This window comes from Ostrea edulis, chromosome 5 (assembly GCF_947568905.1).
Source record: "Ostrea edulis chromosome 5, xbOstEdul1.1, whole genome shotgun sequence".
Lineage (NCBI taxonomy): Eukaryota > Metazoa > Mollusca > Bivalvia > Ostreida > Ostreidae > Ostrea > Ostrea edulis.
The window spans coordinates 50,867,489-50,881,113 of NC_079168.1; the positions used below are offsets into that span (position 1 = coordinate 50,867,489).

Below are 13,625 nucleotides of genomic sequence, written 5' to 3' on the forward strand. Positions count from 1 at the left end.
TCGATCCAGCTGTACTGTCAGTGCTTTGATTCATACATATTCCTTTACAAAATATCTCCATAGATGAATTTATTCTGAATCTGACAGATCGACATCGCTATCATATTTTATTCCCATCGGAGAATATTCTGGAAAAGTTTTCATTTTTAGCATGCACCCCAAAAACGTTTTCAGCTCACCTGAGTAATAGATAATATCAAAAATGCATTGGTGACTTTTAAAAATATTCTCCAAAACCACTGGGCCAATTTCAACCAAACTTGGGAAAAAGCATTCTTAGATTAAATTTATTTAAAGGAAGGGTCATAGGACCTCTACAAGGGGGATAATAATCACATAATGATTTTTTAGTTGCTATCTTTGATTATTTTTTTTCTGAATCAAAGTGCTGGTATAATGATAGTTTTACTCAAGCTTGTTTATTGCTAGGAACTGCTGCCCAGGTGAGCGAGCGATTGGTCTCTTGTTACTTTTAAGTTTCATAAAGATTTTAGAAAATTGTGTGATAAAATCATTCAAGTGTTTAAACTGCAGCCCTGCGCCTGCATTCATGTGTGTTTCTCCCAGATTTGTGGATTTTATTTTGGTTATATCGTGTTACAAGAATGAAAAAGTGACTATTCTTGAATGTTTTAAACTAATTTCTAGAATGCAACTGGGAATCCTAAAATATTCATCTAAAGGTGGATATTAAAGATTCACTAATCTTCTCTCTAATTTGTCCTCGTGTAAAATCTTAATACCTTGCAACCCGAGATGCCGTTTTCAGAACATAAATTACGCAACTGTTCTCCGATGGTTTAAAGTATCAAATGAACTCAGTATGACATCTTCTTTGAATACCATTACGATTTAAACATTTTTAGGTCACCCGAGTCACAATTGTTATTGGTCTGCCTCAGTCGTCATCCTTTAACTTCTTCTCAAAAACTATTGGTCCAATCTTTACCAAATTTAATGTGTCGCATCTGTCGGAGAAAGGGACCAGAAATTGTAAATCTCATGACCCCAACCCCACCACTTAATTAATATTGAGGTAAAACAGGTAAAATTGATTCAATTCATTATAAACCTTCTTTACTACTCCTAGGCATATATGAGACTAACTGGATATATAGTAATGATTGTAAATTTTATGACCCACGAGGGGAGGGATCCCAGTGTTAGAGAGTGGCCATATAGTGAAAATGCATTATTCCTCAAAAATCTTTTTTCTTTACTCCTAAGGAAATAAAAGGCAAACTAAGTATGTAGTAATGATGGACAAGGAAGCCTCTACCAAAATTTTTAATTTCATGATCCCTGGGGCAGGGGCTGTGGTAATGCCTGGTTGCGCGGGGTGGTGGTGGCGCTAAAATGCCAACAAATTAAATAAATAAAGTACATGTACTCTCTAAATTGTACTCTAAAATACAGATATCCTACCCTTCAGCATGTTTTCAATGAGAATGCAAATTACAACTGTCAACTAACAAATATTCTAAACAGATGGACCTTATCACCCCCACAAAGCGCAAGATGGCAACCTATATAGACAATCAAACATAGGCGCATTTTGGTTTCGTTTTTTAAAGACAAATTGCGCAAAAGTGTTTTACGATATTATTTTTGAATTTCTGAATCTTTTTTGAAGCAGAAAAGCGTGGTCTTCGTTAACTTAGTAATACGGAATATCGGAACCACTATTTCAAATATTATGATCGGTGATATAGCATTTTGTGGATTCCATTGAAATAGATGCACTCTGAAGTTACATATTTTATATATAAAAAAAACAACAACAAAAAACAAAACAAAAAAACAAAAAAGAAAGAAAAAAACCACCACCCTAAATACCCATGGAATTGAAAATTAAAAAATACAAGAAGGGGGGGGAGAACCGAAGTCCTGTCTACAAGCACCTGTGGGGGGAGCCTGTATAATAAGGTCACAAGTAATGCTTATAAAATGTGGGCACCTGATTACACCCTCTAGTGTGCCCAGGGGTTCTTGTTTGTCCTTAGAACTCTCTTTATTTGTATTCTCTGTAGGATTTGCAATCGTTGTTCGCTCGATAGTTATCTAATCTTTTCATTCATCGTATGTGAGGGATGGGTCGTGTATATGCTGGATTTATTTAATTATATTTATTAATTGTGTCTTTGGTCAAGTTTTAATGCTTTATACTATGGAGCGCTAAATTAACATAAACTCAAATAATTGAAGAGATCTTCAATTATTTGAAGATATCATCAATTCATTTGATGCGCGCAACAATTGAATTAAAGATCTCTTCAAATAATTAATGATATCTTCAATTCTGAATCATTGTGCGCATTAATTGAATTGATGATAGCATTAATTCTTCTGCTGAATTAATGCGCGCTTTAATTGAATTAATGATCTCTTCAAATGAATTAATGATATTAACAATTGAATTGATGCACGCTACAATTCAATTGAAGAGAGCAATAATTGATATAATGCGCGCATTAAATCAATTGATGAGAGCAATAATTGAATTGATGCGCGCATTAATTCATTTGATGAGAGCAATAATGGATTTAATGCGCGCATTAATTCAATTATTGCTCTCTTCAATTGAATTAATGATATCTTTAATTCATTTGGAGAGAGCAATAATTCTTTAAGAGAGAGCAACTATATAATTAAAGACATCTTCAATTCAACATATCCACAATTGAATTAATGATCTCTTTAATTGAATTGTTGCTCTCTTTAAAAGAATTGATGCGCGCATTAATTCCTTATACAAAAGCATTGTAAATAATTAAAGATATCTTCAACTGAATTAAAGAGATCATCAAATTATTGATACCGAGCTCTAAATCAATTATTGCGAGCAATATTTCTACGAAATTGATGCTCTCATCAATTGAATTGAAGAGAGCAATAATTGAATTAATGCGCGCATCAAATCTATTATTGCTCTCATTAATTCAATTGATGTTCTCATCAATTGAATTGAAGAGAGCAATAATTGAATTAATGCGCGCATTAAATCAATTATTGCTCTCATTAATTCAATTGATGCGCGCATTAATTCAATTGATGAGAACAATAATTGAAGTGAAGCGCGCATTAATTCATTTGATGAGAGCAATAATTGATTTAATGCGCGCATTAATTCAATTAAAGAGAGCAATAATTGAATTGATGATATCTTCAAATAATTGAAGATATCTTCAATTATTTGAGTTTGTGAATTTGGCGCTACATATTATACAGATGTGCATATTGCATAGACGGTTTTACCAGTTCCACACTTAATAATACACATTCAATATTAAAGTCATGCGTGTCTATAAACCATTCAATACATGTAATTAACACTTATCAACCAGTAATATTTTAATCGTTGCAACTTCTTTACCCTACCAAATGTAAGACAGTACAACTGTAAGTTAAAGCTATAAGCTTTTTATATTGCAAAAACGAGCTGCAAGGGTAATTCTTAACATCAGAAATTTTGAAACACCATCTAATGTCATGTTTACAGAACTTAACTGGTTGCCTCTATCAGATTACTTTGTCTATAGAAAAGTCATTTTAGTGTATAAAGTTTTACATGGTTTAATGCCAGATTATTTAAATGTTTTTAAATATGTATCAGAAGTCAGTCAGAGGCAAACTAGAAATTCTTATTCAAATATTTTGTATATACCCAGGGCAAAAACAGAATATTATAGAAGATCTTTCAGCATTTCAGGGAGCACAGTGTGGAATGCCTTGAGTCAAAACATAAGAAACTCAACGAGTGTTGCGTGTTTTAAGAGAAATTATCTTAGAGATTATCACCATACTTTTTAAGCTTCATTTTGTATTCTATTTATCTTACATTCATAATTATTTCTTAAGTTTATATGTATTCTACTTCTTTTAATCTGTGTTTATTTTACTAATATCTGTCTGTATGTATGTTATATGCAGGACCATATTGAAAACTAGCGTTATCGCTAAATATATAATCCTGGTTAAATAAAGGTCTTATTATTATTATTATTATTCATTACGTTTTCATACAAGTTAATGGGTTGTCCAACCGTGGGGCATTATAACACTTCCATAACTATGGAGCGCCAAATTAACATAAACTCAAATAATTGAAGATATCTTGAATTCAATTATTGCCCTCTTCAATTGAATTAATGCGCGCATGAAACCAATTACTGCTCTCAGCAAATGAATTAATGCGCGCTTCGATTCAATTATTGCTCTCATCAATTGAATTAATGCGTGCATCAACTGAATTAATGAGAGCAATAATTGATTTAATTCAATTATTGCTCTCTTCAATTTAATTGATGCGCGCATTAATTGAATTAATGAGAGCAATAATAGATTTGATGCGTGCATTAATTCAATTATTGCTCTCTTCAATTCATTTGATGAGAGCATTAATTTAGTAGAAATATTGCTCGCAATAATTGATTTAGAGCTCGGTATCAATAATTTGATGATCTCTTTAATTCAATTGAAGATATCTTTAATTATTTACAATGCCTTTGTATAAGGAATTAATGCGCGCATCTATTCTTTTAAAGAGAGCAACAATTCAATTAAAGAGATCATTAATTCAATTGTGGATATGTTGAACTGAAGATATCTTTAATTATATAGTTGCTCTCTTTAAAATAATTATTGCTCTCTCCAAATGAATTAAAGATATCATTAATTCAATTGAAGAGAGCAATAATTGAATTAATGCGCGCATTAAATCCATTATTGCTCTCATCAAATGAATTAATGCGCGCATCAATTCAATTATTGCTCTCATCAATTGATTTAATGCACATATTATATCAATTATTGCTCTCTTCAATTGAATTGTAGCGCGCACCAATTCAGTTGTTGATATCATCAATTCATTTGAAGAGATCATTAAATCAATTAAGCGCGCATCGATTCAGCTGAAGAATTAATGCTATCATCAATTCAATTAATGCAATAATTCAGAATTGAAGATATCATTAATTATTTGAAGAGATCTTTAATTCAATTGTTGCGCGCATCAAATGAATTGATGATATCTTCAAATAATTGAAGATATCTTCAATTATTTGAGTTTGTGCTAATTTGGCGCTCCATATATAACATACTTTAACGGAAAAAAAAATTAAAATGGACTGAAAAAAGAAAAAGAATTTTTTTCATTAGACCTATCGTATTCATTGGGTGTAAGTATTTACAAAGTAGCCAGGTTCTTCTCCTGAGGGAGGCTCACCTCTGGTCTCTGAAGAAAATTGGTGGTCTGCCGTCCTTACTGTTCTAGCCGCGTACGGCCTACGTCATCCCGGTGACTGGGCAAATCATTCCGAGAACGACTCGCCCCATCTACTACACTCCCCGTTTTCTCCGAAAGGTCGGAATCCACAACCTACACTGGCATGAACGTGGGAATGTTTTAAATGGGCGCCTAACACCTATCCCAGAGGTAATCTGGGGGGGGGGGGGGGGGGGGGAACCAGGTAGGCAGGGCCAAAGCTTGCCAGAGATATAGACAGCAGGGTACAAGCGCCAGCCTAGAAAGGGTCGAGACAGTCCAGATCGCATCCAGGAAAGGCGGGGCAACCAAGGTGACATCTCCTATAAACTGGCCACCAGGTACAACCAACGGCATCGAAGAGACCCTGGTTGTTCAGGGCAGTGAACATCCCTAGCACATTCCACCATGTGACTGGGCGGATGTCCACTAAGTTGTTCCTTTGCCTCCAGATCTCCCAATCAATGTCCTGCAGTGCCCTGACCCACAGGGGTTCTCCTGGGTCTCACATGTTCCAAGTGTCAATTTTGTGTTCCAGCACCATAAAGTTACCAAAGTCGAACTCACAACAGGTGAACACATCCTGGAACTCTGTCAGTATGCAGGTCTGCTAGCCTAGTTCTTTCATCCAAGCTAAGCTTCCCGGAAGAGCATTCAAGCAAGTCTCTCAAGTGTTTGGCACTTCCCGTGTCCATAGTTCCCTAAGGCACAGGAACACAGAGCTCATGCTCAACTGCAGCGCCCAGTACACTCCCTTCCTGCAACATCACATCTCGATTAAATGGATTCACCTAGCAGGAATTCTTTATAAAATGGCATGTGTGAGGCATCAACAGAACCTCAGAGAGCCTCCTAATGCTAGGTTCCATCAGTCTGCCAACTCTCTATCAAGGTTGGAAGGGCTTAAGGCTACAGAAATAGAGTGGACACAAACCTTTCGAGCCAATGAAATGACACTCTGACCTCCTTCCGGGGTTCCGTTCCGCCAAAGGTCATCTGTATGGTCTCTTCCCCATGGGGAGTGTGTAATGCTCCAAATCTAGTTTTGCCTTGCGTCCCCGCAAGAAGTCTAATCCAAGTAGCATAGGGTCTTTCAAGGGAGCCACATACAGGTCCATCTCATGGAAATTCTCCCCCATTTGGATGGAGAAAGGGCCCGCAATGAATTCCCTCAATCAAGCATATGTGCCAGCTTGCATCAGAGTGACATGTCGCTTGATAGGGGGCTTACGTCCTAGTGAGTTGTACTGTTCCATTCCCAGCATGCTTACCTCTGCCCCAGTATACATCACTGCCTCCACAGGCAAGTCTTGCACTAACAGTTGCACTATGTATCCCGTTGAAGGCATTATCTGGCCAATGGTAATGCACCAATTACCTTTCCCTGGTGTTCCATCTCTGGGGTACAATGCCCAAGCCCAATTGTCCCTGGTTCCTCGGGCCCCCCTTTTTCACTCTCCAAGATGATCAAACTCCAGCCCAACCTCCGGGTTGCTACCAGTATCCATGTCCTCCCTATCCTCAGCCAACCTAACACGCACACGCTTGTGTTTTTTCTGGTGCCCTTGTTTCATGTAGTAACATCTTGTCTCTATGACTATCTGCCTCTGCACACCTAGGGGACAATGCACTAAAAGCTTTTCTGGGGGGCACACTAGATGATTCCCGGTGACGTGGGAGCTTCTCTCGCTAGTAAGTCCTTGGTAGCTGCCAGAGCCATCAGTGTCTCTGGACGATGACTGAGAACCACCCTTCGCCTTAGAGGGGTAAGGATTAGCAAGGTTCCAATAGTGAAAGCCCATAGGGCTGATTATTATTCCTCAATGTGCTGCATTTGCTCCAATAGCTCTCGGAGAATGCTCCTAGAGTCTAGGTCTGGGGAAGGGTCACTTGATCCTGCCCCCACTCGGCCTACATTTGGCTTCAAGGGGAAACTCCAGCGTGAATGCTGGAAATACTGCATCCGGCCTACTGCCTCCTCCACCAGTTTGGGCTGTCTGTCCAAAGCGAAGAGTGGTCCTCTGCCCCACAGCATAGTCGCGTCACTGCTTGGAGATGAACATAAGCTAGAGTCTGGAATACACAGGTTGCCAACGTGAGCATGCGCTCCGCCCACTGTCTCACCGCTTGACTGGGTGGCCGACTGCTAGTTCAGCTGGTGGGTGATGTACAGCGCTGAGGAGCCAAACTTCTTGTCAAATTTCCACAGGATGTCTCTGAGGTTAGGTAAGGTCTCCAGAAGCAGAGTATAGTAGTTACTAACGGCTCCCTAGAGGGAAAAGCAGAAGTGATCATGTTGCTCGTCTCCCATCTACTGATGACTGCAGACCAGCTTCACAGACTTCATTAAAAATGATTTCCAACTTGCCTTGCCATCATAATACAGATCCTTGTATCTAACCTTACTACGTGTCTGAGGGACATGAGCATTGGCTGAGGACGCTGCCTGTGTGGGGAGAACTGAGACTGCTGGGGCATACGGGTAGGGGGCAGCTGCTGCCCAAGGAATCAGCTTGGGCGCTGCTGCCTTTTGGGCCTGAAGAAATTCCTGCACTCCCCTCCCTTCCAGGATGGACAGGCTGAGTGTAGCGAGGCACTGAGGCAGTCGTCGATGACATCTGGGATACGCCACTGGAATGGGGTGACTGTTGACATTGATTGTCCACCATACCTCCGAGTTGGGTGTTCTGTTAACATCAATAGCCCACCATACCCCTGAGTAAAGGGCACTGTTGACATCAACAGTCCATCATATCCCTGAGTAAAGGGCACTGTTTACATCAACGGTCCACCATATCCTTGAGTTGAGGGTGCTATGGGTGAGGCTCCCATTACCAAGTACTGTGGGTGCTGTGTCCAAGCATCCTGACTGGGCATTGGCACTTGGGAGGTGAACAGGTGCACAGTTGCTCTAGCTACATCAAGAGTTGCGTGCCCTGGCACCTGTGGCTGCTTGGCAGGTAATTCATGATAGACTGGTGTGGCATCTCAAGGAGTGGGGATTGCACCAATTTCCTCACGAGAGTGGTCCAGTCATGGTTGACAGGGTGCTGGAGTCCAGCACCCCCATACACAGATGTCGCAGTATCAAAAGCATTAATTTATGTGGTGGTATGGAAAATCTAACTCTATTCCCAAAAACTCTCGAGAGGGGTCATGATCAGAGTGTAAACCTGACCTATGGGCATCTATCCCCAAAGTATAGAGAGGTGATGTCTCACTATGAAAGACGAAGGGTAGGGGGTGGGCATATGGTAAAACCTCTGGGCAGCGCCCCACTCTAGAGCGATGGACATGGGAGTGTGCTCCAAACTCACCCCTACTCCTGAGTAACTAACATCCCCCCACCTAGGAGGAACATTTGGGGTCTCACTTGTCACTGGAAACCCTGAAGAAACACAAGCAGACCAATAATCGCCATCCCTGGTGGGTAGTGCTTGAGTGACAATAGGGCCCCTCTTGGCCATGGGCAGAACCTGGGGCGAGTCAACATTCTAACCCCCCTAACTCATGTTCACTCCTAGCTTAGGGAGCAGGCTGATATATAAAGTTAAGTGGCTGACTCCAACTGAGTGGATGTCCGAGGTGTTCAATAAGGTCCGTAAAACTAGTGCTAAACTAATATTCAAAGTAAGGACATTTATTACTCAAGTTGAATGACAATGATATATACAATATGTAATAAATCAAGTGCATGTACTAATTGTAATTCCTATAATGTACTGCAATCTCTGCTGATGATTTAATTAGTACAGTAATTCAGGGCAAACATTTTTTTAAAAAACATTTGTAATAGGAATTAAGGGAGAAAATGCAATGGATCAAATCAGGATTCGAACCTGGGCCCCCCGAATCTCCAGTAATTTGCTCTATCAACTGAGCTATCTGGCCACCGGCGATCGAACCCATTCGCCTGCTACATTTCTCCTCCTTAAATGTCTGCACACTTCGAAGACGGCAACCCAGGATCTTTATCCCCTGGCAGACATTTTCACCTGACAGTTCCAGGGGCTGGTCTAAGCAGCAAATGTAACAGGAAAGAAGAAAATGCAATGGATCAGACCAGAATTCAAACCCGGGCCCCCTGAATCTCTAGTCAGATGCTCTACCAACTAAGCTATCTGGCCAACAGTGATGAGATTCTATCTGCCTTCAAAACACTTAATACATTATCACCTACATTTTGTAATTGGTTCATGCTTAATAACTAAATTTAGACACAAACTTAAAAAAAAATCCAGGAACTTTCAAGGGAGTTTTGCCTCCTGAACTCTACTAGGGAAGTTTCCCTAGACCCACTTAAAAACTAAAGGTGGCCCCATGCATGACCAGCTGACTCAAGTTTTCTGCTTGACATCCTCTATTTCTGATACAAAACCTGGAGATGACAATGAAATTTCAAGTATTCACTTACTTTTATTGGAGAGACATTTAAGTTTGAGATGATGACATACAGAGAGTCTCCACCACACAGAGAAGACTCTCCCATTCTGAGACTTCCTCAACATCATCAAGTATCAAAGTTAGAACCTAACAAGTTGTCAGAACAGTACAATAGAATATGTTCAAACTAATCTGACAAGTATGACTAATTGACTATAGTATCTACAATAAATAATTCCACAGCCTGTGTTTTTGTTGCATCAAGTCCTTCTTTAATCTTGATATATTTACATGGGCTTATTTTTGTGAAAGTCTCACAACATGTTAAGATTTACACTGATTCTTCTATATCCCAAACTTATGTACAGTATTTTAATACTGAGCACACCAACACTCCAAACACTCTTGTAGTACAAAGTCAAACACATATTCATTGACAAACACATATTTCACTCAAATATGACTCATCAAGCATTCATGTACATGTGAATTATTTTAGCACTGTCAGTTGTAAAAGTCATGATCAAATCACTTATGTAATCTCTTTTCCAACAGCTTCACTTTCACTCAAGTGGTCCATTCACCTAATACTTTACTCATTGCTGTTGGCAATATCTCATACAGAACACACACTGCCTGAGCAAATAGTCTGAGAATCCTTTTTCTAGACTGACTCTGAGCTATTCTTCATTTCCTATAAAACAGAAGAAAACATTATTCACATTAAATTGCATCTACAGCTAAATTTATCTTATCTTCATAATAGTAGGTTTATACAAATGAACAATTCCCACATTGCCATTTCCAATATAGCTGATATGAAGAATCAGTATGAAACCAATGCATATTCCAATCATTTCATCCGGTCTAATTCGATAGTGTTGGGTCAGCATGTCACGTATGTCGAAAAATGACCAATCATTTAACCTGCACTATAAGATTCTTAATGTAGGATATTCACAAAGAACTATATGCTAGTGCTGCACCTTTGCAAACAATGCCTGCACCATGGAAACCTAGACACAAGAATTTGTATAATGAGAACAATTCACAACAATCGTAGTACAGTGTTTGTCTCTGTACACATAATCTGCGCAGGATCAAGTTTTCTCTCTCCAATAGAGAAATGCACCATTTTAAACTTTCACTCCATGAAAACAGCAAAAAAAAAAAAAAAAAAAATATTTCTTACTGAAATAGCATATATATGATCTAGAACAGATTAAACCAACCACATACCACACATCTTTACTCTATGAATCCCAAAATGTTCATTACATTTGCCAGACAATGCATTCACTATCGACCTCTAGCCTCTACAATTGCCTGAAAACAGTTTCTGAATTGTGAGAAATACCACACCTCCAACAGAAACACGCACCAAATCAGACAAAATGGGATGCCTCACCACATGATGTCAGACAGATCAATTTTTTTATGGCATTTTGATTTTTTATTTCCGTTTTTTTCTTTTTCTTTTCTTTTCTGTTTTCTTTTTTTTTTTTGAGGAGGGTGGGTGTTTTAAGATTAACTTTACTGCAGCTTGATGTAAAGCATGGTATATTTTTAGGATACATGTATAATTACGAGATTTTGTACTATGGTTTGTGTGTTACTATATGTATGAAGTTATCATATTATCAACAGGCAGGAAGTTACTTGGCATATTAACCTGACCTAGAGGTGGCATACTACTAAAACTCTAATTATATACATACACCTGCATTTGCCAAGATTCTCAAGAATTTGCAAACATTCATGCCTTCATTGTGAAAACCAATTATGCTTAGAAAATAGTACACTGCATTGTTCACAGTAGTGCAAATGTTACAATGGCCAATTTATACACAATAAGCAAGCACGTACTACCTCAAAGACCACAACCTTAAATCTTTGGGTCAATAAAAGTGGTTTTGTTAGCACTTTTGTTTCTCAATCTACAACACATACTAAGAAAAACATGTGGTTTAAGTCAATTCTAGTGCATTATGCCACCTGACACTCAAATCTCTCAATTCATTGCAAGCTGCAACAATCCAAGTAAAAGCTAGGTCTCTAAAATAATGAAATACTGATATACCCATAATAGAAGTTTGTGTAAAAAAAAACAACAACAAAAACACCCCTAAAAAAGGTGTGAAGGGGACGAATGATCCCTCATTAAAATAATTTGTTTTAGGCCATGTTGAGTTTTAAGAACCTCAGAGTTACTACATGTATCACTTACTAGGACTTGAAACTTAGCAATGTTTTGTTGGTGATGATCTGATGCCATTTCAATGAATGAACCCTTTCAATTTGACACAAATCAAAATAACAAAATATAAGTTATAAAAGTGGCTTTATGCCTATGTTTATTGTCTCATGGTGGATATAAAAAGCCTATGTTTATTGTATCGTGGTGGATATAAAAACCCTATGTTTATTGTCTCGTGGTGGATATAAAAAGCCTATGATTATTGAATTGTGGTGGATATAAAAAGCCTATGTTTATTGTCTCATGGTGGATATAAAAACCCTATGTTTATTGTATCGTGGTGGATATAAAAAGCCTATGTTTATTGTCTCATGGTGGATATAAAAAGCCTATGTTTATTGAATTGTGGTGGATATAAAAAGCCTATGTTTATTGTATCGTGGTGGATATAAAAACCCTATGTTTATTGTATCGTGGTGGATATAAAAAGCCTATGATTATTGTCTCGTGGTGGATATAAAAAGCATATGTTTATTGTCTCGTGGTGGATATAAAAAGCATATGTTTATTGTATCGTGGTGGATATAAAAAGTCTATGTTTATTGTCTCGTGGTGGATATAAAAACAAATGTAGGGTCTACAAATTTTACTTTGCCCATCATACAAATTACTCCATGATTCTATACCCACCCCTACTACAAACAACTTAAACATTTATCCTGAAATGTCTCATAAGTTCAATGATTCAGATTACACCCTACAGTTACATCTAATCAGAATGAGAAAAAACCTACTTTAGTGATTGAGACTGCACACTTTGTTCAGATTTTGTATTTGATAAAACTTCATTCAGTACGTGATCAAGGTCCACCAGCTACCTCCTTTTTGACTTAGAAAATTAGGATATGCCATGCAGCATTGTCCATCTGATCATAGAGTTATCATGCATAGGATGACTAATACCTCAGCAGAAGACTTATTGACAGGAATTAAACTGACCCCTGAGAACATCTTAAAATAAAAAAATTCAACAAAACATAACAATTTAATCTTGTCTGAAGATAAGTGTTTTCATAAGTACATGTAACAATTCATCTACAGATTGCTAATTATACACATTTACAGTAAACTAGGGTTAAAACAAGCAGGCTTACAAGAAACTACTGCTTACAATGAAGTCGGAATGATCTTTATTTCATGTGTATGTACATGTTCATTGTTCTGTGGGGTCAAAATTCTGCAGATTTACAATTTCAGTTATAAGTAATTCTGAGGATTTGTATTATCGTGAAAATAATCATCTTCAATCATTTAATCACACCTAATTCACCTTAACGGTACCTTTTATATAAAGTGTGCAGGATTTGGAATGAATTGTTTTAAAAATGGCAATTGTATCAACATATTCATAACAATTTTTTAAAGTTATATGAACTTACTTATCCTCTCAGTATTTACATGCATTTAAATTACTCTTGTGAAGTCTCGTTATCAAGATCAAAGTCTTGAGTCTTGAAGAGTGTGGGGGATCTGTCTGAGCAGGATTTATCACATGTTTTAAATGATTGACAGATTGACAAAAACAATAGTTGCAAATGTCTTGATCAGTGTACATATGTCAAGATTTGGTCAAGAACATTAATTTCCAGGTATATTGGTACAAATTGTGTGTACATCATATTTCCTTAGGCCTCATATATAAAATGTCTTGTTATCAAGGTCAAATATGAAAAGTTAAGCTCACAGGATGGGAAATTCCTATATGCCAATGTTGGAGGGGGA

General features: G+C 37.8%; 1 protein-coding gene across 3 annotated transcripts in view; it reads right to left on the reverse strand.

Annotated features, from left to right (window-relative positions):
* Positions 1-13,625, reverse strand: part of LOC125652710 (alpha-actinin-like) — a 43,926-nt gene that overhangs the window by 23,235 nt on the left and 7,066 nt on the right. For all 3 annotated transcript variants that reach the window (XM_048882079.2, XM_056164731.1, XM_048882078.2), the window contains exon 3: positions 9,678-10,340. The gene's annotated coding sequence lies outside the window, so the exon portion shown is untranslated. The remainder of the gene's footprint in view (positions 1-9,677; positions 10,341-13,625) is intronic.